This window comes from Papio anubis, chromosome 2, assembly GCF_008728515.1.
Source record: "Papio anubis isolate 15944 chromosome 2, Panubis1.0, whole genome shotgun sequence".
Classification (NCBI taxonomy): domain Eukaryota; kingdom Metazoa; phylum Chordata; class Mammalia; order Primates; family Cercopithecidae; genus Papio; species Papio anubis.
The window spans coordinates 38865401-38891183 of NC_044977.1; the positions used below are offsets into that span (position 1 = coordinate 38865401).

General features: G+C 38.3%; 1 protein-coding gene across 5 annotated transcripts in view; it reads right to left on the reverse strand.

Moving 5' to 3' along the window:
- Window positions 1–25783, reverse strand: part of IGSF11 (immunoglobulin superfamily member 11) — a 207567-nt gene that overhangs the window by 101234 nt on the left and 80550 nt on the right. The window contains exon 1 of one of the 5 annotated variants that reach the window (XM_031663033.1): window positions 10109–10126. The exons of 3 other annotated variants lie outside the window; for them this stretch is intronic. The gene's annotated coding sequence lies outside the window, so the exon portion shown is untranslated. Of the gene's footprint in view, window positions 1–4851; window positions 8228–10108; window positions 10127–25783 lie in introns of those variants that run through there. One more of the 5 variants, XM_017955178.3, reaches the window with a different exon arrangement.

The following is a 25783-nucleotide window of genomic DNA, read 5'->3' on the forward strand; positions in this document are numbered from 1 at the left end:
AGCTACATAAAATTTCACAAGGAAGCCATTGTAAGTGGAAGAAATCTTCACCTTCTGGTTTGGAATTATCAATATTAAACCTTCAGAAGCAAATCAATAAATGCCTATTTATATACCTTTTTATGTACCTAAAAAGTGCGTGAGTCATATACAGTATGCTAAATGTCTTTTTAGTAGTACTAAAACAACTTAGAAGTACTTTTAAAATAAACACAATTCAAACAGAACAACTTTACTTTTCTAAACTATACAAATAAATTAAGAGACAGATATTATCTAGGACGATGTTTATTACTGCAAATAAACATCACATGTAATTGCTGATAAAGCCCCCAAAATGGAAGTATAAAAGTACCTCCAGAAATAAACATTTGCTGGGTCCACACGTCTTTCCTAAATACCTGCCCTCTGTAAGGCACTGTGGTATAGGCAATATTGGCCAATGAATGTCTCAGACAAAATTATTAAAGTTTCATTACTGCTCTTCGCAATAGTCATTTATTTAGAAATGAAAACAATGCTTGTGTAAGATCTACCTTATTTAACGCAATTAACTGCAGGGGTGACAGAGACCCTCTACCCACTACAACCCTGTCACTTCACTAAGGAATCCATTATAAACCTGGATGACACAAACAAAACTGAAAGGTTGTAAAAGCTTTAAAAAGTATATTTACCATGACTTAAGGACACCTAAGTACCTAACATAACATTTTTTCTGTGTCATGTTATTCTTCACATGCCTCTATTTCAGAGGTAAGTAAACACTTTTAAGAGGCAGGGACTTGAGAAAAAACAATGTAGTCCCATCTCATTTTTTGCTGCCTAAGTTGTTGTTACAAATGTCTTTAGTCTATTTTTGCCTCTGCTATATCCTCAGTACCTAGAACATAGCCTAATACAAAGTGGGCACTAGATAAATATTTACCAAACATGAATAAATGCTTTAAAAAGCTGTTTTATAATGTTAAGAGCTGGGGAAAAGGAAAAGTTAGAGACTCCTATTCACTAAGCACCTGGTGCCTGAAGTCCATCACCTCATCCAGTCTAGCCACTTGGTGTGGGTAGCCATTACCTGTCCCACTTTCCACAAGAGAAAAATGATTCAAAGGTTACACAGTACTCTGACCAAAGAGAAGAAATGGACCATTTAGTCTAACCACTGAACGGGGGCGCAGGTGCAAAACTCATCTGAAAGAGAGAGGGAGGACATAAAAAGAAAACCAGTCTGAGTAGACCAGGCAGAAAGGCTGAGCTAGGAAGTTTAGGGATCCAGTAAGAGACAGCATGGGAAAAGAAGAGCTGCAAACACAAAGGTGTAACTGGCTGGGCCAGAGCCAGGAAGGAGGCACAAAGGGTGTCACACTGGGCTGTGGGGCACAGAAGAGAAGGGACAGAGGTGTGGCAGCCCTCAGGAGTGAGGCTGTAACGGTCCTGGGAGCTGGGAAGCTGGGGAAGCCAGGTGGCATGTGGCATGTGTTCAAAGATTCTCAAAGTAAAAACTGCCCAGAAATATGTCAATTCCAGCAAATAAAAGCATGCACATGAGTGACAAAGATGATGGTCATTTATGGTAATTTACTATTCATGCTGTCATTCTTAATTCTTTTTTTAAAAAAATCTTTAGAAATCTAAGAGGAAAAGCCAATTTTTGCCAGAAGAAAGAGAACATTGTAAATATAGGATTATTGACTATGCAAGAAAATATTTAGAATGCTGAAGCAAATAGTTCAATGTGTACAAATTACATGCATAACAGAGCTTCAAATGAGTTACCATAGCTACCAAAGGATAATTAATTTTGAGGAAACAAAAGAAAAGACATATCATTAGGGGCAGTTTTCAAAGAGCTGAAATGATAAACGTGGCATCCAAATTTAACTCATGTTACTTCCTAACAGGAACTAGCAACGCTCCTTTCCATACGACTATTTCTAACATCATCTCCCACACTCTTCCCTCCCCAGTCTTGTGTACCAGGCCACCTCTGTGCTAGTCTACATCCCACTTAGATCCTGCAAGACTCAATTAGTTCCTACCTGTTCCATAAGGTCTCTGACTCTAGTTGTACTTCTAACCTGACAATACAATTATCATGTATTGTTTATGAAATAAACGTGTATCAAGCACTGGCTAAGAAAGGAAGAAGATGGTTAAACAAATAGGCAAGTGCATAAATTACAGTAAACAGATAAAAGCTAAAGTTTGAGCAAAGTTATATGGATGTAGGGGGGAAAAAAAGCTAACTCTAGGGAAGCCTTCACTTGGGAAGTGATATCCAAGCTGGGTACTAAAGCATAAGCATTATTTTCCAGGCCCAGAAAAAAGAATAATAAGGGAAATCTGAAGGTGAAATACAGTCATGTTTCACTTAATGACAGGGATATGTCTTGAGAAATGCATCATTAGGTGATTTTATCATTGTGTGAACATCGAGTGTACTCACACAAACCTAGACGGTATATAGCCTACTACACATCTGAGCTATATGGTGGAGCATCTACACTACAAACCTGTAGAGCATGTTACTGGACTGAATACCGTAGGCAATTATAACACGATGGTAAATATGTGTATCTAAACATATTTAACACAGAAAAGGTACAGTGAATATACGGTGTTATAATCTTATAGGACCACAGTCACTGTATGTGTGGTCCATTGTTAACCAAAACATCATCATGTGGCTCACAACTGAAACTCTTCTCTGTTCCTTAAGCCAGGAAGACAAGTTTTGGAAACCAAAGGAATTGAGCCATGTGATCTTATTTAACCTTTCTGATCATCATTTTTCTTGTTTATCAAATGAAAACAATGCCAGGTTGTGGTAAAAATTAATTATATAATGCACACTGAAAGACTAGTTAGGCATTCAAAAATTTTTTTTCCCTTTTCTCCTCTAAAAGTATAAACTCAGTGGAGGCAAGAACTGAGTTTTTTGTTTCTTTGTTTTCCTTTTTTTTTTTTTTTTTTGAGACAGAGTTTCACTCTTGTTGCCCAGACTGGAGTGCAATGGTGCAATCTCGGCTCACTGCAACCTCTGCCTCCTGGGTTCAAGCAGTTCTCCTGCCTCAGACTCCCTAGTATCTGAAATTACAGGCATGTGCCACCATGCCTGGCTAATTTTCTATTTTTAGTGGAGATGGGGTTTCTCCATGTTGGTAAGAACTGAGTTTTATACCTCTTTCCTACCACCTACATTGTCTAACCCAACAGTCGAGCATAATTTCTTAATGAGTGGTAATCTCTAAAACAGGATTTTTAATAATTCCCCTTTGAATTTGATAACACAATTATTTGATACAAATTAAAATAAAATTGTAAACTCTCATAGCTAGTGCTTTATTACTTACTAGGCACACCAAACAAATAAATAAGGCATCAGCAAGGCAGAGAGAAAGGTAGATGAGTGAGAGAGAGAGAGAAAGAGAGAGAAGTCCTCTTGAGGATAAAAAACTCAGAACTGTATTACCTCCTCACCTATACTTTACAGTTTACTGTTTGGAGCTTCACAGTGCTTAAGATTCTAATGTTTAGGGTTCTAAAGCTCTGCTATAAGATCTGCCCATAACTTCTACAAATGCTTCCCAAATTCTCCAGTTAGGCCCTAGAATGCAGACAAAATCACCACAAAGGTAAATGGAGCTTATAAGAGAAAATGTAATCCACTTACTGATCACCTGAGCCTGACACAGTATTAGGCACTTTATTATTTTTACATGTTACATATTATCTTTACCTACCATCTTAATATTCCAGGCTCTTAACTATAGGTACTGGAATTCATTCTGCTCTACAACTGAATCATCTATTTCTTCACTTGGAAATAGGACTAATACTCATCTATCTCACAGGCTTAGTTTAAGGATTAATGTATATACACACATAAAATGTCTAGGCAATATATGGCACATGGTGGTTACCCAACAATGACAGCTATGCCCTTAATGAAAATGTGACATCCAGACTGGACACTTGTGACACTAAAAGAAGAAATGTGTGAGACTCAGAGAGGCATGCAGAAGTGCTGGCAGCAGCAGAACTGAAGCTCATCAGAGCTGGCACTGGAGGCTGGATGACTTGGCTTGCCATTCTTTGGCACATGTGCCCAGAAACTATTCAACTCCAGTGTTCCAAGCTGTTTAACCACATTCAGTTTACTGTGAGCACCTCAGTATCAGAAAAAGCCTGCCAAATCCAAGTATTTTTAAAAAGCACTTCAAGTGATCAAGCGAATAAAGAGGCTTTTCTTAAAAGAAAGTATCATTTATTAAGATTCAATAAACCATTGCAGTGCAGTTCTTGCAACTGCTTATATATTTGCTGCCCTGTTGGTATATCAGCTTAAGTTAAAAACTAGGACAGAGGTCAAAATTGGTGCATCTGGCCAGATAAGGATCCTTGATTCTGTGGGATTAGCCATACATCTATAGCAAATTTTATCAAGAGGACAGCAATAAGTACATTTACATTCCTTTGTTAATAAATAGGCATATGCAAAGAAACAGAGTCTATTTTCTCTCAAACCGATCTGATCTTACCACTTCTCACTCACACACACCCCCAACTCACTCTCATACTAGATGGGTGACAGGGGTCAGGAAGATGATTAGATAGGACTGAATTTAGTTATTTCAGGCAGATCCAAGAATTTGCACAGCCTAAGAAACCTCTAGATTTCTCTTTTCAATAGCTCAGAGAAATTCTCGGTCTTTCAGATTTCTTTCCCCTTGTGCTGCTTTGCTTCAAGACGGTATCTTCCTGCATGAAGGAGAGAGTACTCAAATTACCCCCAGCCAGAGAAGAAAAGAGTTGCCCCCATAGCCACACCAAGTTCTCTGGTTTCTTTACCTGCCTCTGCTGGAGAGTATCTTGACAGACTAGGCCAGACTGGTAACCAGTAAAATATGAATGCTCCTTTGTGAGGGTTTTCTTTCCATTGTTGCTGTTATTGAACGGGAACAGTGGTGGGTGTGTGCAGGTTCCCATCCCTGTACTGTGATCCTGGCCATTTGTCTCTGATTGCTATAGACTGAATGTTTGTATCCCCCACAAAATTCATATATTGAAACCTAAAACCCAAAGTGGTGATACCTGAAGGCGGAGTCTTTGGGAGATGATTAGGTCATGATGGTGGACCTCTCATACATGAGATTTATGCCATCATAAAAGAGGCCCCAGGGAGCTCTTTGCCCCTTCCACCATGTGAGGATACCGCAAGAAGAGAGCTGTTCACAAGCCAGGAAGCAGGCCGCTAGACATTAAATTTGCAGGCACCTTGATCTTAGACTCCCCAGCCTCTAAAACTGTGAGAAATACATTTCTGTGGTTTATAAGCCACCAAGTCTGTCGTATTCTGTTACTGCGGCCCAAACAGAGGAAGACACTGATCTTGAAATCCCTGCACAGACCTCTACATTGTAACACAGGCCTCTGTCAATCCCCTTACAAGGACACACAGACACTGCTTGGTCTCTCATATACTTCATGTAGTCCTGAGTAACCAGGTGCACTGCCTCAGACTCCACCTGTTTTCTGTCACTGCCTCGATGTCATCACTTTTACATACTCATGCACAGTTGCACAGTGTGCAGACTCCAAAGGACCATACTCCAAAGAATACATACTACCAGGGAAAATCGAACGGCTTGGTGAGGACAAGAATGAGAATTGAGCAGGAAATTACACTTCACTCACTCCACGAATGTAATACATGACACCATAATGAGCTAAGTCATGTCTGTCTTTCAGAGTAAATCATGGAAGTTTAGTCTAAACTTGAAGACTGGATCATCCACATTTGTCATCCTTCTATCCCCAGATGCCTGGAGTATAATAAACCCTCAGTTGTTCTTTTTCTCCTTACAAACCACTGAATACATAAGAATCAAATGTGCCATGCCTCACTGGCTGGGATAAAGACCAGACAGGCAATACACAAGTTTATTAGCTATCTGGCTATATCTTCTTCCACATGACATTTTAACTATGATATATCTATACTTCTGTTTCCCCACACAATCCTGACAATAAGTATTCTGCAATTACTTCTTTCCTGATTCACATACATCTCCAAACTGTAACTACAGTTATAATTCCAACTGTAGTTATATAAGTATAAAGTTACTTAAGACCAGATATATTGAACATCTCTTTATAACTCACAGTGGTGTATATAGAATAGGTTCTCAATAGTTTGTTGGAAAATGAAATAACATATTTTTAAAAGTTGATGAGACACTCTCCCCAGGGAAACAAAAAATGTCAAATGCATATAACACTAAATTTGGAATGAAATTTCTGTGACCTCCCCGAAAACCATCTTTTGGTCACAGGTTAAAATCCCTTGTACAATACAAATGTAGGCAGTGGTTATATGATGCAAAGGATTCAACAATGTAAAAGGCCATTTAAAACTAAAATGATTATTTTAAAACAAATTACTATATAATAGAAAAATTAATATTGTGAGATTAAAAACTTAACCTCAACTCCAGATGATGAAGATTATGTTAATGAAGTAAAAGGATATGACAGTGATAAAGATGATGGTGACAACAGAGGAGGAGGAAAAAGACAACAAAAGGAGGAAAAAAATAATGCTTGTATAGTATTCATATACAGAATTCTGTTTGGGACCCTATGTGTTTTTTGGGAGATGAGTCTTCATGACTTATTTATTAATAAGAGTTTATTGATCACTCACCATATGTAAGGCACTGTACTAGATTCTACAGGTAAAACAAAGTATAAGACCACATCTTATCTTCCTAAAAAGGCTAAACATAAATAAGCCAGCCATCACCAAAAAAAAAAAAAAAAAAAAAAAATTGTCCTTACCCCCAACTCTCATTGCACACAAGACAATGAATTCCAGATAGGCTGTAGGTTGAAATATAAAAGGTAAAACAGTATAGCTTACAAAGGATAACAGGAAATATCTTTATGACATTAGGAAAGGCAAAAAACTTGTAGTCAAGACACAAAAAATGCTAGTAAAGGAGAAAAAAGTTGCTTAAATGAATCACTTAAAATTAAGAACTTCTGTTCTTTAAAAGACGCCAAACTGAGAAAGTAAAAAAGCAAGTCACAGAGGAAGAGATTTTACAACACATATAAACAATAACGTGCCAGTACTTCAACAAACATGTTTTTTAAACCCACTGAAACCAAGGGAGTGGGAGGGGACACTGACTCCTTAATTTTGAAAACTGGCAAGAAGCCCAAGTATCCGTCAACAGATGAGCATATAAAATGTGGTATATTCATACAATGAAAAATTATTCAGCAATAAAAAGAAATGAAGTTCTGGTATATGCTACAACATGAATGAACCTCGAAAACATTATGGCAAGTAAAATAAATCTACTATGCCAAGTGAAATAAATACCCAGACACAAAGGATAAATGTTGTATAATTCTACTTATATGAGGTATGTGGAACAGGCAAATTTATAGAGATAAGAAGTAGATTAGAGGTTACCAGGGGTTAGGTGGAAACTGGGAGGTATTGCTTAATAGTTATAGCTTCTGTTTAGGGCAACATAAAAGTGTTGGAAATAGTGGTGATAGCTGCACAACACTGCAAATGTACTTAATGCCACTGAATCATATACTTAAAATGGTTAAAATGGTAAATGTTATGTTATATATATTTTACCACAATTTTTAAAATAATGTAAAATACCAAAAATTATTGGTCTGTATACTTTAAGTGGGTGAATCATATCGTTTGTGAATTATATCTCAACAAAGTTGTTTTAAGAACTGGCAAATGACTTCAATGGAAAATTTGTAAAAGACAATACCCAAATGCTAGTAAAAAGGTGAAAAGGTGTGTAACTTCATTAGTAATCAGGGAAGTACAAAACCACCTACATACATACACACACAGACACAATGAGATATCATTATGCACCTATCAGAATGGCTGAAGTAATAAAACAGATTGACAATACCTAGTGTTCACTGACAAGGATGTAAAGGAAATGAAACTCTCATACACTGCTAGTGGGAGAAAGATCAGCACAGCCACTTCAGAAAATGGGCCATACCTACTAAAGTTGAACATATGCAATTTGTTTCGTAGGGATATACCCAACAGAAATTCATTCTGATATGCATCAAAAGACACACACAAGAACATGTGCAGCAGCATTACTCATTACAGGCCAAAACTAGGAAAAAAAAAAAAAAAAATGTCTTTGGCCAGGCACGGTGGCTCAGGCCTGTAACCCCAGCACTTTGGGAGGCTGAGGCGGGAGGATCACTTGATGTCACGAGTTCGAGACCAGCTGGTCAACATGGCGAAACCCTGTCTCTACTAAAAATACAAAAATCAGTCAGGTGTCATGGCTGATGCCTGTAATCCCAGCTACTCAGGAGGCTGAGGCAGGGAGAATTGCTCGAATCGGGGAGGCAGAGGTTGCACTGAGCCAAGATCGCGTCACTACGCTCCAGCCTGGGTGACAGAGCGAGACTCCGTCTCAAAGGAAAAACAAATGCGGTGAGGAACGAAAGGATAGTAAGAAGATCACAAAGAAGAAATACTTCAAAAATTCAATGCTTTTCAAGATGTTAAAAAAAAATAACTATTTTTGCCTACAAATGGGCTATGGGATCATGCACTTTTGCAGCATAGTGCTGCTACAACTGACATAGTTCCTAAAGTCTGGACAATATCAGAAACCTGAACCAGATATAAAATCAGTCTGCCAGAGACTTAAAAACACATATGCACATGTATGCACCCCCTATACTCAGTTTACACATATGTAAACTGCCACATATAAAATTAGATAAATCTATGTGCATTTCTCTAATTAACATACGTGAAGTAGAAGAAAAAGTAAAGTTTTGTGACGTTTAACCTAAACATGAAAAAGCTGAATTAGTTCACTTGCCACAGTTGAGACAAATATAATGAAAAGGACTAGGAGAATGGACTTCACTAGTCTCCACTCAAGTCGAAGAAAAAGCTGACATGCCAACCCCCACTATGTCAAGAGAATCTGAGCTGAGAACTCAAAAGGAAGTGCTGAAGACTGCAAATTATTTTTGTGTTCATGGTCTTCATCATCATCAGTTTATAGAATATTTGTTAGACACTGAAGGAGTAAGCAGATTTGATTTATTTTAATGCAGGCAGATGGCTTGGTCATGGAAATTGTGAAGAGATTTACCGAGCGGCTTCATCAGATCAAGGACATTATGGAATTAAAGGGCTCTAAGAGACCTTACTGGTCCAGCTCCCTGTGGCTCACAACATTATACTTTCTTATTAATGAGAAAGATAACTCAACTCCCTAAATTCAAAATAACTGCGGTGGGAGTAAGGGGTTGGGAGGATAAGAGCACAATTAATTTGTTCAAAGAAATGCAAATGTTGAGACTGAAAATGAAAATACATATTAATCAACAGGCAACTAAAACTTGTCCTGTTCTGAGGACAATGAACAAATTAGAAAGAATCAAAAGTCACAATTTTAGGAAACATTCTCATGAAAATGAATCATGTTTAAATTTCTTTTACTATTAATATTTTGGAGTACAAAATTCAAGAAGCATCTCTTATCAGTATGGTTGTTTCAGGAAAAATTTAATGACCTGAAAACAGATTCTACTTACCAAGATAAAATACTAGGCAGTGAGTTTACGAATCTCAGAATTATTTAAGTTTTGTCAATGTAATTAATTCTATCAATTTTAGAGACCACCTGGCTTTGTGTAAAAACAACCTCTCTCATGAAAATGCAAAAAAAAGAACAGTTAGGCAACACTATTGATGAGATAATCAATGATATACAATCAAAATTAAGATGTGCCCTAACCACACCCCTCCAAAGCTTTCAGTTTAAGTATCACTATATTCCTGCCTAAAACTTCTTTTTTTTTTATGCTCACAAGCTTTTCCCTTTTAATCAATAATAACCCTAGTAAAATGTCTATATTTATCATGTAACCTAGTGTAGCTAAAATTTAGACATCTATGCTTGGCTTAAGACAAAGAAAGCTCATTATCAGAGAAAAGCAGAGAAAGATCACAGAAATTACGTTAAAGAATTAGAATACACTGATTGAGGTAAAACGAAGATACTGTCATACTTACAGCCTTCTTTGAACTGACCCTTTCCTGATACATACAAGATCTGTCCGTGATACAAAGAACTGAAGAGAAAAAATAGGTATGTACACAGCCTAAGTCAAAGTGAGTAGCAATCAATTTTAAAATAAATTTTTAAAATAAGACTATATTTGAATGACATTTTGTAATCTTTCTACAACAGATGGAGATAGTTTTAATTCTGAGGACAGAAATTACTATAACATCTTATTATATTGGTAGGGGGAGGGAGAGAGAAAAGTAACTATTTTAGGAAAAATTTTATAAACATGTTAAAACCAGCCACATAATATCTCCAGTTTATCTTATTACAAATATTTTCAATACTGGAAACCATGTCAAAGAATCACAAGATTATAGAACTGGAAAAGAACAAGAGATTACCTAGTCTAATTCCCTCATTTTGCAAATGAAAGCAGGCCTGGAGAATTACATGATATGCCCTAGGCCACAGCTCCAGTGGCACACCCTAAATAGACTCATCTCCTGACTTAAAAATTGGGACTGATCAATCCTTGTAACAGTAACTGCCACTAACTGAGCACTTGCTGTCAGTCAGGCACTATGCTAGACACTTTACAGATAACAGTTCTCATTTAATTTAGTACTTCTCAATACAGTAAGAAGACCATCTCCGTTTCACAAGAAAAACTCAAGCTCGGGACATTAAATAACATTCTCAAAGTCACAGGGCAAAGAAATGATGAGTCATAATTTAAACCCAATATGTCTGACTATACAAAGCCCATGAACTTTTACATAGGCTTTGTATAGTCAGACATATTGGGTTTGAATCACGACAATGCTATTGTCTCCCCCCAAATGTTAAATGTGTACATCCAAACAATTGCACTTTGGGCAAGCTAGACCACAGAAATATCTATACAAATGTATAGGGTATATGTACAAAGACGGTCACTAAAACATTATGAATATCAAAAAATGAGAGACAACACAAATGTGCATAATGGAGAAACAGCTAAAAATTATAGCATACTTGCTATGAAATGCTAAACTTCCATTAAAAAGAATGAGATAGATCCATGTAACAGATGTGGTAAGATGCCTATATTAGGCTGGGCACAATGGCTCACACCTGTAATCCCAGCACTTTGGGAGGCCAAGGCAGGCGGATCACGAGGTCAGGAGTTTGAGACCAGCCTGACCAACATGGTGAAACCCCGTCTCTACTAAAAATACAAAAATTCTTCTTAAAAAACTTCTTAAATACTTTTTCATTGAGTTTTTACCCTAGAATGTTACTTTTACATGTTTTTAAATTATAATACAAAACAATGAATTTGAAATGAGTTCCTTTTTTATTTTAAAATAACACATGTATATTCCATTTAATGCCACCCCATATAGCACAGATTTATTGTATGGCTAGTTGTCTCTACAGCAATTCCAAAAAAAAAGAGAATCCAACATTCTATTACGGATACCAGCATTTCAAGTATAGTCCATGGGCTGATGCAGATTCCCAAGACCCTTTCGGAAAGTCTGTGTAGTAAAAACTACTTTGCTTACTAACAGTGGAGTTTTATCCCTTTTCTCCTGGGCTAACATGTGCATTGATGGTACAAAAGCAGTACTGGGTGAAACTGTTGGCACCTTAACACAGGTCAAGGACTTGGCATTAGACTGTACTAGTAGTCACTGTAGTCTTTGCTATTATGTAGTCACAGTTAAAAAAGAAAAAAAATCCAGTTTCACTAAAGAATGTCTTTGATGAAACAATAACAATAATTTCATTAAATCTTGACCTTTTGTAATATTCTGTGTGACAAAATGGGTAGTATAAAACGACTTACGCTGCATACTGAAGCAAAATGGTCATCTCAAAGTAAGGCACTGGTGCAATCATTTGAGCTCAAGGCTGAAAGAACTAATCACTTTCCTTCATATCTACTTGAATGAACAACTCGCAGACTATGGTTAGTCAAACTTATATATTTAGCAGACATTTTCTCAAAACAGTACAAAATGAGACCATCACTTCAAGTGAAATAACTGACAGTCATTTGTGGGCAGTGATAAAATTCAAGCAAATATTAAAACTCTGGAAAACTTGTATCTGACACTGTGAGCTTAACAGCTTCATAATACTTAAAAGACTATTCTGATTATCTCAGTGGTGATATTGATAAATGTAATTTTTAAATGTTACATAACATAATATGTTAACATTTGTAAGATCTGTGTAACAAAGTGAACCAATATTTTCCAATGATCAATGCATAGATCTATGAAAAATCATGCATGAGTAAAAGATCCATTCAAAGTGCAAGATAAACCAATGGATTTTAATATAACAAGTAGGAAGTGTTCACTGATATGGTTTCTGGTTCCACATTTCAACCAGTCTGTAAGAAACTACTGCACATCATGTTTTGGTAGAATATCAAAGATGAATATCCAAAATTATCTGAAAATGCTATCAAAATACTAAGTATCAGTGTGAGACCAGATACTCTTCACATTTTCCACCAAACCAAGATGACATATCACAATAAATGAGATGCAAAAGCAGATAGGAGAATCTGTTGTCTTCTAATAAGCCAGACATTAAAGAGGATCCCAAAAATGTGAAAGTGCCACTTCTCTCACTAATATTATTCAGTTTGGGGGGAAAAAAACGTTAATTGTCATAAAAATATTTATGCCAACGTGTAATGGATGTCTTGTTTCTAAACAGATTAATAGATTCTTTTAAATGTTCTCACTTTTAATTTCTAATACAGTATCGATAGACATAATCCACATAAACTAAAGCTCTTTGCAGTCCTCAATAATCTTTAAAGCCCCAATAATCTTTAAGGCCAGGAAGTTTAAGAATCTTTGCAGTACACTGTTAACTAATTTTTCACATGCCCTGCATACTACTGTCTTAAGTCTTGACCAACAAAGCTATCTGTATTTACACATGAGCAATATACATAAGTGAACTGTACTATAGACTTTCTTAACCAATAAAAGCCTAAAATGTTAGCCTGATTTGAACATATTCTTCAAGAAGTGATGTTTACTACAGTAGTGCAGCCTCTGTTTTTGCCATGTATTCTGTGTTCTGGCAGATGATCTTGACCCATGGGGGCTAAAAGAAGTTCTATACCTTATAATCATAGACCTGGCCCAAAGAAAAAAAAAGATTAAGTATTAAGCCTTGATGTTTGATGTTATTTAAGTCATCTTTAAGTATATAGTGCAGGATTTATGATTAGTAAACGACTTTCGACATTTTGAGAGATGTATAAATACTTCAGACTGACAGTGTGGTCCATAAGGGTATAAATCATGTCTGGGATAAACTATGAATGGAAATACATAGACTTCAGGAGGAGGGAAGGGAATAGGAGAGGCAGACAACTGCCAGTCTTGCAAAACTCCCCCAACATAAGGTTGATTTTTAGTTAATGCTCGTATTTCTAGAAAAGTGTCTCCAGTACTCTGTATACGGTAATGTAGGGAGAAAGAGGGTGGCCTCAGGCTACAAAAGATGTTATTTTAACTAATTATCTCCATCTTTGGGAGACTAGTTCTAACATACAGGTCCCTCAGGACTAAGAACACCAGACATGAAAATGGTAAACTTCAAGGTTCCAAAGAAATTCCCAAAAGTCCAAGATCATTCCTTACAACATGAAGCAAAAGCTTCAGAATTCCTTAGGAAAAAATTTTTCAAATATTTAGGATTAAAGATAAGCTAAAAATCTATTTCAAAAGATCTGTAAGTATTGAAATTTTGAATAAACTTCCACAGAAGTCATAAAATTTGAAAAAAAAAAAAAAACTATGAAAATTGATCTCTATCACCTGTTTCACAAAATATTTACCAAAGTGTAAAGATTAGTTGAAGCTGACATAGTCACACCAAATCCCTAAAGAAACTTGTAACAAAAATTTTATTTTTCTTTAAAAAAGAAAATGTACTTAAATTTTCTTCGCCCACTGAATAAGTTCTGTGGGCATACCAACACCAATTTCCTGGTTTTGATTTTGTACTCTGTTTTTGGGGGATGGTAACATCAGGGGAGGCTGAGTGAAGGGTGCATGGGACTTTCCTATACATTTCTTACAACTTGCTATGAATCTATACTTCAAAATAAAAAGTTTAAAATATGAAAAAAAAAAAGAAAACAACAGTCTTCTCAGGGGTACCACCTACATTAGTAAACCTTCATTCACAAGTGTCTACTGAGCATTACTATAGTGCCCAGCATGGTAGACATGGTACTGCCTTTTGGGGATAATACACACACACACACACACACACACACACACACACACACACACACACGTAGAGAGAGAGAGAGAGGTAGGGGGGAGAGAGAGCGAGAGAGAGCAAAAGAGAAAGAGCACAAGCACAGGGGGAGAAAGAGAATTCTATTATAAAGTTAACTTCATTAAACAAGGGGAAAATATTAGCATATAACTATGCCCACACTCCCACATACCCCCACCAACGCTCACCTTCTATGGTGATTTCTGTGTCTGCCTGGTTGGCTCCAGGGTTAATTTTTTGTAAATATCAATCCTTGAAATGGGTAGAACTGAATAATTGGAAAGAACCAGGACTGGATTTATTACCATAGAAGAACCTGATGTTACTAGCAGAGGAACATAACATCTTCCAAAATGGAAGGAGACGATGACAAGTAAAAAGAAAAAACAATCATTAAGGGGAATACAGAAGAGAAAGGTTTTATGTGTGTGACTGCTGTGAACAGTGAAACTTTGGGCAAAAGTGAGTAAAGGGGTTCTCTAAATTAGGACACTGTTATGTTTCCATTGTTGGGATCTTCAACAGACTTTGGTAAATATTTAAACTTAAATTTCTAAAAATATTGAACTGATAATTCTTTTAAGACCAGCCTACAAGTGGCCTCATTACATTAGAGTTACATTCACAAAGTCATATTGTATTTAATTACCTATTTGTTACCCTCAGTGAAAAAATGGCATTGGCTTTCCAGTCCCACAAACCTATTATACTTTAACCACCTATTGCAATCCTAAACCCTGGTCTACTACCATTAATGGCTGCTAACGTTAACCTAATTATCTGAAGATCTTCCCAAGGAACTCTACGTGATACAAGAATTTTCTGAACTCGGTGCTTCTAAGATCTGTTTCTTTCCAGGAATCCTTTTCTAAATAAAAGTGTCCTCTAAGACTGTCAGCTTCTATCTCTCTCAAGATCAACAGAGTTAACTGCTAAATGAAAACAAACCAGTAAGTAGACTTTTTCAAATAACTTTTTATTGAACACACTTTGCCCATAATAGTAAATTTGTATGGGTTTTATTCTATTCTGTAAATATTCTAGTGACACTTATCAAAATATGATCCTTTCTGTAATATATGAGTGAGGCAGAGCCATACTGTACCTATATAATATCTCATAAAGGCAATGATGATGTGGTAGATCATTGGCTGAGTCTATTATGTGCAAATTGGAAACACATTTTCTCTCTGTGGCTAACTTCATACTTCTACAATTTAAAACCACTACAAATGCAAACCACTACTCTGGTCTTGTTCTTGGGTGGTAGAAAACCAGGTACACAGAAAATTAATTACCCAAACATTAACAGAAAAAAAAAAATCCTTCCATGGTTTAGTAAGATAGGCTTAACTAATAAGTAAACTAATTAACTTTCCACTTTTAAGACCAAACTCAGCTCAAATCAGATGGCTTTTTGAATACCACCCAAGAACCAACAACCTCTCTGAAGCCAGTTGCTCACAAAGTATGATCAAGAGAGGATTTCAGATCCTCCAGATGGTGTGGGGGCAGTTCCCAAAATGCAGGGATGAGATGTATTAGTGCCAGCTAGTCCTCACCAAACAAAGAGAGAGAAAGTTGAGATGACTGTGTTCACTTGAAGTAAATTAGAAAACAGAAATTCAGCAAATCCTCCTCAAACTGCCTAAAATAATTAAGTGTTGAGAGAGTATAAAAAATTATCATTAGTCTAGACGACAATAGATTTGGAATCCCTATTCTAAATAAACTAGTTATGGGGCCAGGCGCGGTGGCTCAGGCCTGTAATCCCTGCACTTTGGGTGACTGGGGCGAGCAAATCACTTGAGGTCAGGAGTTCAAGACCAGCCTGGCCAACATGGTGAAACCCTGTCTCTACTAAAACTACAAAAACTACAAAAATTAGCCAGGGGTGGTGGTGGGTACCTGTAATCCCAGCTACTCGGGAGGCTGAGGCAGGAGAATTGCTGGAACCCGGGAGTCAGGGGTTGCAGTGAGCCAAGATCGCACCACTGCACTCCAGCCTGGGCAACAAAAGCCAGACTCCATCTCAAATAAATAAATAAACAAACTAACTAACTAAGTAGTTACGGATGGAAAGCCTTAGTGGGAAAGCCACCATTTTCTGTACTTTCTCCCAGCTCAGTAAGTACTTCCTGTCCCTTGTTTTGTATTACTCACTGCAACTAAAGAATCTTTTGCACCAGCACATCACCTTGTTTGACAATAAATCACATGGCGTAAGTATGAAGACTCAAATGAGAATTTTCATTATAAATCTTTCCACTATGAAAGTGTGAAAACACATTTCAAAATGTGCCACATACTGTTATCCGGGGAGGGGAAGCCAAAACAAGTACTTTTACCCCTTGCATCATTACCTAGTGTCTGACAACAGTTCCAAGCATAACACTTTTTAAGTGCTTGGTAATTTAATATTTAAATTGCTTCCTGAATAGTCCATGTTGAATATACATGTGTATTAGGCTCAAGGTCTCTGAAATTTTCATCCCGTAGCTGTCACCTTTCATGTAAGTTAAACTACAGATTTTTACTGACAGGTGAATCCTTCTAAAACAATTACAGTATTAAATTTAGAGCTGAGAAACTGGATTTTACAATAAATTTTTAATAATGGTAACACTGAAAAGGTTCACGACTTTTTTCATTTTCATAGCATTTTATGTGGTCGTTTCTTCCTTTTTATACATTTTCTCAAATTCTGAAAAGTTATCTGCTATTCAAGGAATCACAAGTACAAGAAACACTTTAGTTATATCTAACTCATTGGAAGAACTATAAAGAAGTCAGCTTTTCAATTCAAATTACCTTTGAAGTTACTCCACAAATATAAACAAAATAAAAAAAAAACAGAAATAGAAACAGAAATTTATTAACATCGATTCTCTTTCATTTATTGAAAAGACCCTCTATTTCTACCTTTGGTATATTATTTCATTGTAGTGGCCACTACTATTGGTTATTTATCTAACATCCATTCCCCTTTACCCCTTTGTAATAGAACCAACTTTGTTCAGATATACACCCCTCCTGCTATTCCACATTGAAAATTCTGGGGATGAACCGTAATTCATTCAAACCAAGTTTGCCCTTGACTAGTTCAAGAATAAAATTCGATTAGGGCATAGTACTCTCCTGGAGATAGGTGTGCTAGCACAAACACGCACGCTAACTGTTCATCCTCTTTCCCCCCAGTCCACAGTAAGGAAACTGAACATCAATACTTTTTCCATGGCCAGCTGAATAAAGCCCAGTAAGGAAACTGAACATCAGTACTTTTTCCATGGCCAGCTGAATAAAGCCCAAACGCAGCATTCAAGATTCTCTACTATCTTGCCCCCAACTACTCTCTGGCTCTTTCTCCCTTGCACACATCTCCTGCTCTAGCAGCTTGGCCTTTCAAGAGTATACCTCTGCCTGCTCCACTTCACATCCTTCCTTCAGGCTGTTCCTTTGGTTAAGAAAGCCCATCCACTACCATCTGAGCCAATTCATACCCTACTCATTCAATGCCCAGAAAAAACAGGAAACTTCTCCAAGAAGTCTTACTTGATACCTACATTAACAAATAGAACTCCTCATACATTCACTGTATCATAAATTATTTGTACATGCTTATAGCCTGTTTTAAAAATGCAAACTCCTTATGGGCTGAAGACACTCACACACACACACCTTTGTATTCCACCACCACCTTTCCCCACCAGATACTCAAATGCACAGACTGATGGCTCTGTAAATATCTGTTGAACAAATGAACACTGTTTTTGAAAGTGGAAAATGCCTCTACATAACAGGTTATTGCCAAGACTGCGATGTCCTTGAAAGTCTTTAAAAACATTCTTGTATGGCTTGGGAATAGTTTTGCCGAAGAAAAAAAGAACAAATCAGATGACCTTGCAAGGCTGATTCTGCGAATTATATCAACTCTTTTAAAGTACTGCCTGATACTTCAAAAACAAACTATACACAAATGCTACTTACAAAAAGAGTAACATTTATTATAATATACAACTTTAATAATAGATTATTCTACCAAAAATTTGAGCCGTTCTTGTAATATTGGTAATATTTAGAGCTGTGTCCAAGGACTTCATAAAAAGCCGATTTACCCTCTTATTTCACACTTAAAAAGTAGTAGGAGAGAGAGAAAAACTGGCCATCTCAAACTAGTAACAGTACAAAAGATATTTGGAAGCACAAGTTCATAACGTACATATTGATGTTATTGTCTGCACACCATCACTAAAAATATACCTACTGAACTCTAGAAAATTATCTGTAATTTTGATGATTACAGCTTCACTAGTTTCTATGGAGAAGACATACAAAAAGTTCTCGTATTCTCTTCTCCCCTATTCAATGAATCTGCACAATTTAAGTTGGCTAGAATTAGGTTACTTCAAAATCAGTTCGAATAAGGCCATAAAATGACTGGAAACATGCTGGTGTCTCCAGAAAAAAAAAAAAAAAAAACAAAAAACAGGGTTAACCACAAAGTTCCATAAATCACTGAACCCGCTTTTTAAATAACACCCTTTAGAAGAAAACTCAGTAAATCTCAGCAATAAATGGGACAGAAAACTGGACTGCACAGGACAATGCACACACAAAAAACAAACAGCATTGTATAGGATGAAAATCAGGATCTAAATATGACGGCTATTCACCGAAAATAAAATGTAAGAAAGATTAAGCAGAGAGTAGAAAATTAAATTTATAAACATGTTTTTAAAACTGTTAACAAGAAATTTAAAGACATTTATTTTGTTCTAATATTGTTACATTCTATGTATTTTTGTAAGCCAACTTAAGTCATCTGGAGATGAAGCTAGAGTATAAATAAATTATTGTTTTCTAATATAGCATAGCACAGTATACAATTATTTTTTAAAATAAAGATCATTTTCGGCCAAAACGTGTATAGGCTTCCAAAAGATTACGTTAAAGCTATAAAGCTTTCCAAATGATTTGAAAAGCACTTCTAGTTTTCCTAGGGCCGCCTAGTAAAGGCAACTGGTTCTAACTACAGTTTCTAACTGGACCAGTGAGTAAGGGAGTTCGTTATCTAAAAACGATCCTGCATTCCCCACAGCGCAGCGAGGTGAGAGTCGGGGCCCAGCCCGGGACCGGAGGTAGCGGGGCGAGTTTAGTTACCTCTCTGATGAGGAACACCTGGGCTGAGCGGGCAGCGGAAGCAGCCGCTGCAGGTGCGCGCGAGCCTCGGTCGCAGCAACGAACACGGCCCCTGAGAAAGTTGGACTCTCGACCCTTGGCAAAGCAAGGAGGCTCTTTGCCGTCCCCAAACAGCTTCGCCCCAGGCCCGCCGACCCAGCCTGGCCCCACTGGGAGGAAAGGGTTGGGGCTACTCACCGTGCAGAGAGAGGAGCAGCAAAGGCGCCAGTGGGGAGCGCCGAGAAGTCATCCCGGGGCCGCAGGGAGCGCGCCTGCCGCCTACCCGGCTCCCGGTCGCGGCAGTAGAGGTGCGGGCGTGACTCTCCGCGCTTTTTGGGGCAGCCTGGTCCTGCCGGACCCAGCGCCGGGCCGCTGTCCTCCGCGCGGAGCTGGGACAGTCAGACGCACAGAAGAGCCAAGTGCAGTTGCAGCGCCGCCCGGCTCCGCGGACGCTGAGCTGTGACCAGAGGCGTTCCGGGCTCGCCAGCCGCGCCCCGCAGCTCACGGCCACCTAGCCCTGCCCCAGGACCAGTCGACCCCTCGCGCCGCCCGGGGAGCCACTCCCCCCAACTCACGCCCGCTACTTCAGCCGCAGCTGGGCTCCTCGCCGCGCCGCCCACTCGCCCCACTCGGTCTCCAGGGCAACCGCGGCTCCAGCGCGACGCCTGGCGGCCCACCCGCGGAGCAGAGCGTGGCGCGCAGCTGGCGCGGCCCCCGCCACCTGTGCACCGCGCCGCCCGCTCCCCAAACGCCTCCACCGGCTCCGGGAACCGAGGGGCGGGCGCCCTCCTCCCAGGAGTTAGGGCCCCTTCCTTGCTCCTAACCCCTCCGCAAACAGGTGGTCGGCCTGATGCATCCTGGAGAGTTCTAGGAATGACTTTTCCACAGCCGTCTTCTGAGCCTGCAAGAGTCTTTCCTGTGGCAGTTTTCGGATAATTTATATTTGGCTTTTTCATTTTCACTCCTCTCTTATAAAACCTAAATAATCTGAAAGAACCTGACTCTGGCAAAATTAGGAATTCCTAATTTTACAGTTTTTTGGTTTTGTGCTGTTTCCTGGATACCTTTTCACCGTTCCTCCTTGAAAAGTGGATAGGGGCTGTACCATGCCGCTAACTCCCCATTCCTATCAGAGAGACTGCCATCTTCTCTTGCCCCTTTTGTAAACCTTATGCCAACTACTAATATTTTAAGTTTTCCATCTTAAACGTTAGTGCTTTCTTAAACTGACCTTTAGTATGTTAGTTAACTAGTGGGAGAGGTGCATTTATTGTAATGGTTGTTTAGTTGGGTTTTTTGTTGTTTCTTGTTTGAGTTGGGTGGGGAGAAGGACTTTCCTAGCATCTGAAATTATTTTACTTAAATATCTACCTACATCTTTTCTTATAAAACCTATCTTTATTGCCTTACACTGAACTCTGCTCGTTATTGTACAGCTCATAGTCACTTCCTGCTTCAGCCTCCAAACGGAGCCTTCTAAATTTGAGGACATACCTGCCCAGGGGATGCCAACCCATTTTGGTCAGTTTCTACAGCAGCATAAATTAGGATTCTCAGAGCCATTCAGAAATTGAGCCCTCATCTGGCAAATACAGTACTCCCAGGGAAACTCAGAAACAAAAATAATATGCACAGAAAAAAATATGTAAAATATTTTTAAACATACATTTGGACAAGGATTGGAAGATATATGTAAGATTAAAATATCAAGATGGTGGAGTTATGAATGTACTTCTCTTTTGAAAATGTGGATGTTATATTTTTAAGGTAAAAAAAGGAAACATGTTAAGAAATGTTAATAATTTTTCAAAAGAATATCCTGAAAGGATAAATTTTGATTATGAATTAGAGATGCCTCAACTTTGCTCACTACTTCCAAGTTGCTACAATTCCCTACCAGATCTCTAATGGCAAGAAATAAATGATGTGACGGTAGAGTTTTTCATATTAATAACAAGTTTACATTTCCAACTATGATATCACGAGGCTCATTCTCATTCTTTTAAACTCCAGGGTAAGGACAAGTGTTCCTTTTTTCCATCCAGTTCAATTCCTCACCGTCTCTTGTACATATTCCTGCAGTCTAATCCGGTCCTAAGCAGGGTGTAAGAGTAAGCAATATAAGAAAAACAAGGACGCTGTCAAGTGATAGGAGCTACTCGAAGCAATTCTTCATGTCACCATAATCCCAGATATAAATATAGAGACAGAATGTTTATCCTTTAAATAACCCACTAATCTGAGCTTAAAGCCCTGATAAAGCAAGTTATCTGATATATTTATCACATCAATTTAAGAACTATTTACCAAGTACCTACACTTTGTAAGGCACCGGGTTTAAGGTTAAACCAAAAAAAAATGACCCCTGACCCCAAATAAGTTCCAATTGCATATGGGCTACGTCTGTGCTATCATGAATCAGCAGATAAGAGTTCTGCCTCTTTGTCACCTAAGGATAATTCTGCCTTGCCACACAAGAGCTACTGAGTCATTAAGAGGACAGTGCTCACAGTTCAGTGGAGGAGCCCTTTCAATAGAAAAAGAAGTGTGGCTTCTGAAGGGAGAGTGAGGATGATCAGATTTAAGGAGGCAATCCAGCTGCCCAGAATCATGGGGGCAGATGGTAGCTGGTGGACCAGAAGGCAGCAGATCAGGAGTACTGGAAGCTCCAAGTGCTGTGTACAGAGGCTTCCAAGGACACTCTCCCAGGAAACAAAAAGTGTGGTTTTTAAAAAAAAAATTCATAGAGACAGTACCATTGGCATATACTTTGAGTAATTTTTTATTAGTAATGATGAGTTTCACCAGCTTTTATCCTAATCTGCTTTACGAGCACAGAATGATTTCTTTAAATCCCTTAAGTATTCTGAGTACTAAAGACACAGACAACATGTTATATTTGTATAACACTTTACACATTTCAAAGTACTTTCACACCTATCATCTGATTTGATCTTCACAGCAAACCGGGGGGGTGGGAGGGGGGGGTAAGGCACGGATGATGACCCTGTCTTCACACAGGAAGATACTGTGTCTCAAAAAGATCAAGAGACGCCTCAGAGATTGCAGATGTAAACAGGGAGACCTGGAACCAGGATCTTATTTACCGTATAGTTTTTTCTACCACACCATGAAGTCTTTTTCTTTTATCTCTTTTTAGACCAACTTTTTTTTTTTTTTTTTGAGACGGAGTCTCGCTTTTGTCTCCCAGGCTGGAGTGCAGTGGCGCGATCTCGGCTCACTGCAAGCTCCGCCTCCCCAGTTCACGCCATTCTCCTGCCTCAGCCTCCGAGTAGCTGGGACTACAGGCGCGCACCACCACGCCCGGCTAATTTTTTGTATTTTTTTAGTAGAGACGGGGTTTCACCATGTTAGCCAGGATGGTCTCGATCTCCTGACCTCGTGATCCACCCGCCTTGGCCTCCCAAAGTGCTGGGATTACAGGCGTGAGCCACCGCGCCCGGCCTAGACCAACTTTTAAAAAATTGTAAATGATACGGTCTTAAAGCTATCTGAGGGTAACACTGTACTTACCTCCTAAAGATTTATCCCACCTCTGCCCTACCACCATCACTACCACACCCAGACACCACCTCAGAAGCTATAAGATTTGGATGAGATTGGCCCCACCCTCATCTCTGAGGGAGGTGTAGTTGGTCTACCTTACCAAGAAAGAAATGGAGAGTGGAATGATCAGAATGAGGAACCCTGGTAGAAGACTCTGCTATATAGCACCTTTGACTCAAAAACATTGATGACGTGAAATCAACTTCTAAAGTTCACGTTTTAATCCTAGGCAAGCTTCTCTCCTCAACCCATCAAAATGCTGGACGACTTCTTTCCACAATCAGTTTATCTGCATTCAAGAATGGAAAATTAACTTTCTTATTAGCTTAGGAGGAACATAAGAAAGAAAAATGATGTAGGGAATTATAAGGATTTCCAATGCCAAGTATAATTTACTTTTGAATTAGCTATTTTAAGTTTTTAATACCTCAGATCCCTCTTCATTCATGTATATAAATTAAAGGTTAATTGCATTTAAGTTTTGGTTGTATTTGTCTATGGAGTGTTTTATAAGAGCATTGTTCTTAAAGTTAGGAAAAACCTGTTTGATCCTTGTTTGAGCCAGTAACTCATTCTGTATATATTTTAACCCAGCTGCTTAAAGACAGCATATAGTCTAGAGCACAGCTTAGTCCTTTTAGAAGTAAAATTTTAGAAGACTTTTTCTCCCTCCCCCGTTGCAAAATGTCAAGAAAAGCTCTAAAATAATAAATAAATGGAGAAGAAAATAGTGGCATCATTACAGTAAGATAGAAAGCAAACCAACAAGTGTTTATTGTATGTTGACATAAATAGACCGATTAATATTTTAAAACAACACTCTCAAATTCTGGATTAATTCATAACCTAGATATATTGATATCTTACTGTCTTTCTTATGTATCTTTCTTCCCACTCCTCTGTCAACCCTTGCTAGATAGGATTTACAAGGAGCTAAACAGCAATACCCGTCCTCCTCCCCATAGCCCAATCCCTACCACTGTTGTGAATATTGTCAAAGTTTCCCATCTTCATTCATTTTGGGAAAAGTTAGCTCTTTTTCTTGAAGCCCTAATTTATTTTTAGGTAAAGTCACTCTCTGAGCAGGAAACATTGTAATGAAATGCTACAGAATTAATTCAAATAGCAAATTTAAAATAATACCACTATGTTTTTTAGGACTTGAAAAAGGCAATAGCATAAGTAGCATTTTATATGTCACCTGAACATTTTTTGTATTTTCATTTTTATAAGTAATATAATTTTCAAATATTCTGACAAATTTCTTTACCAATTTTCATTAAAGGTAATATGCTTCAGATTAATTCACTCGATTTTATATATGGGGTATAGGCAGTTACCTCAGTATTTTTCAATTCTGAGGTGTTTTACAGAGAGGTTTAATTTAAACTGCAGTTCACACTTTCACTTCCAGCAACAAAACAGGTCAGAGACCTTGATTTATTAAAAATGTGAACTTATATATTTTTATAATCTTAAATGAATAAAATACAGAAAGGTAAAGCCAAAGGCTGCACGAAGGAAGGGATCCATCTACAGTCTATTCTTAACACAGCATCCACGATGATCCTAAGAAGTCAGATCAGGTCTGTCTAAGACCTTCCAATGGCTTCCTGTATCACTCAGGATGAGTCTTACTGTAAATCACAGGGCCTATGTTAGTTGTCTATTGCTGCTGTAACAACTTACTACAAACTTAGTGGCATAACACAACACAAATGTGTTATAGTTCTTGAGGTCAGAAGTCCAACATGATTCTCAGTAGACTAAAATCAAGGTGTGGGCAGGGCTGTGTTCCTTTCTGGAGGTTCCAGAGGAGAATCATTTTCTTACCTTTTCCAGATTCTTGAGCCCACCAACTTTCCTTGGCTCATGGTCCCCTTCCTCTATCTTCAAATCCAGTAACATCAGGCCAAGCCCTTCTGACACTCCTTCTTCCACATTTAAGAATTCTTGTGATTACACTGGGCCCACTCAGATAATCCAGAATAACCTCATTTCCAGATCAGTTGAACAGAATCCATCAGCAACCTTAATTCCTCTTCGCCATAGGAGGTAATATATTCACAGGTTCTGGGGATTAGGAAGTGAAGAATCCCCTTTGTGGGGGGCCCTTATTCTGATTACAAGACCCTACTGGATCTAGTCCCCCATTATCTCTCTGACCACATCTTCTGTTTTTCCCCTCAGTCATTCTGCTCTCACCATAATGACCTCCTCAATGTTTCCTAAATAAGCAGGAACGTGTTTGCCTCAGGACCACTAAAATTGTTCTTTCCCTACATTTTTGCATAGCTCTCCTTTCACTTCTCAAGACTTTTTCTCATATGTCATCTAAGTCGTAACTGACCATTGAAACCACCTTTGCAAAATTATGACTGAGACAGTGAAAGAGATCTAACTTAACCAACTCCACCTTGCTTCTAACCTCCAACCTGTCCTTGTTCATTCCTGGGCGTAGGCTGAACTAACTTTGGGAGAAACTTTATAGTTTAAACAAAGACGATAACAGCCCTTTCCTAAAGCAGACCTTCTTCTTGCCTGGGGACTAGATTGCCTTTGTAGGACTAACATTAGCCACAAGGTTAGAAATTATGGTTTAGGAGTCATGCAGCCAGAGGTTACATGAT